Genomic DNA, 1,758 nt, shown 5'->3' with positions numbered 1-1,758 from the left:
AGGATTCCCAGACCAGAGCGGCTTACCCCAATAAAGACCTGCTTCCAGGAAGAGGAGCGGCTCCGAGTCCTCCTGAGACGGGCTTGCTCTTCAGATCTTCCAGGAGACCCGCACAAAAGTGTCTGTAGAATGAATCAATACCTGGTTGCTCTCCACAGGAACTTCTCCTTCTTCACTGAGCTCCAATCTACACCGCTCTTCCTATCGAGTCCGTTTTCCAGGAATTATTTGGACAGAGAAAATCACCCAACCTGCTTCTTCAGAGGAGAGAAACAGCTGAATTCCCGGGCCTCGCAGAATCCAGGTTTCCAGCCCCACAGAGGTGATGGGGAGAAAACAATGTTCTGGAGGGTGCGGGGCCCGGGAAGAGGATGAGGCACAGTGGGGGTGGGGGGGGGAGGTGGGAGATGGGGGATGGGAAAAGTAAGCGGGAACCGGGCCCGGCCAACCGCTGTGCGGCTAGATGCAGCAGCACGGTTCCTCAGGCCACAACCGTAACCTCTGCTTACACTGAAACGACTAGTGTAATGTAAGGAACGGATATTAACACAAGATGCACAACGTAGAAGGACTTACGAGATTGGCTCACCACAGCTAGGCGCCGAGTCGGATGAAGAAGGGTGTCGAGGGTGTCTGCACACCCCACACTGAAGGATTCAGTCCCAAGACCTGAAGGTCGGCTGATGGGTCTGAGAGAAGAGTCCGCAAGGAAATTCAGGGATGCAAGCCGAGGCCCAAGAGACTGCGCCGCAAGCCAGGCGACTAAGTCCAAGGCGAACGCGAAGACGGAAGCTCCTCAGAGAGACTGGGACGCTGTCCTCAGTTCCTGTATGTGGTCACTTCCTGCTGCGTCACTGTGGGCGGACCCGTTGCGCCCTAGTGTGGAACCAATCGGTGCCCCAGGATGGGGTCGTCCCTCCCAGCGAGCGACCAATCCGCGTCCAGGCCGGGCCTGTCGCAATCTAGGGTGGAACCAATCACTTCCTGGGGCGGAGCCAAATTGTGCCCTAGGGCGGACCCAGTTGGGACCCAAGGCGGAACCAATCACGCCTCAGGGCGGGTCCTCATGGTGGAGGTTGTGGTGGTTGGGAATGGGGAGTGGGTATGTGGACGGCGGGGAGACAGGCAAGGCACCACAAAGTGTGAAGTAAACTCAAGGTATCAACAACCACTATGTAGTGCAATGAAAAAAAAAAAAAGCAAACAGTAAAAAGAAAAGAAAAGTAAAAGTAGCCTTTTCAGTGAACCTGCTATGAACCCTCTCCTACCAACACACCTCTAAATAAACACACACTTCAATTTAGCATGAAACCACCACTGGACTTAAAACTCTGACAGAATTCCACCTGGCTTTACACCAGACTTCAGCAGAAACTCCCTCAGTGGAGCACATACCTCCTCAGCCACCTTATAACGTTTTGTGAATCTACTGTAATAGGTTGATTGTGGGATTCATTTTAGTGTAGCTACTGAACTTGGGACCACCACAGAAACGTTTGCTTCCACTGAGTCTGAAAGCACTTTCTACTCCACCATGAAAGCCGTGACAAACCTCATTCATTTGAAATTACAATGAATCCCATCCATGTCTCTTTGTCCACTATGACTATAATTTCTAATAATCATATTCCACTTAGAACACAAGCACTTCAGGGGAAACTACAGGCAAAACAATTCCAACTCAATCTTCCACTGAACCCTTAACCACAACACTGTCACTGCCAGACTCTCACCTTCCAGTTCCTCTGGGCTTAAAAC

This window comes from Octodon degus, unplaced genomic scaffold (assembly GCF_000260255.1).
Source record: "Octodon degus isolate 3935 unplaced genomic scaffold, OctDeg1.0 scaffold00003, whole genome shotgun sequence".
Classification (NCBI taxonomy): domain Eukaryota; kingdom Metazoa; phylum Chordata; class Mammalia; order Rodentia; family Octodontidae; genus Octodon; species Octodon degus.
The sequence above is the reverse complement of the archived record's forward strand: the minus strand, read 5'-3'. Positions refer to the sequence as shown.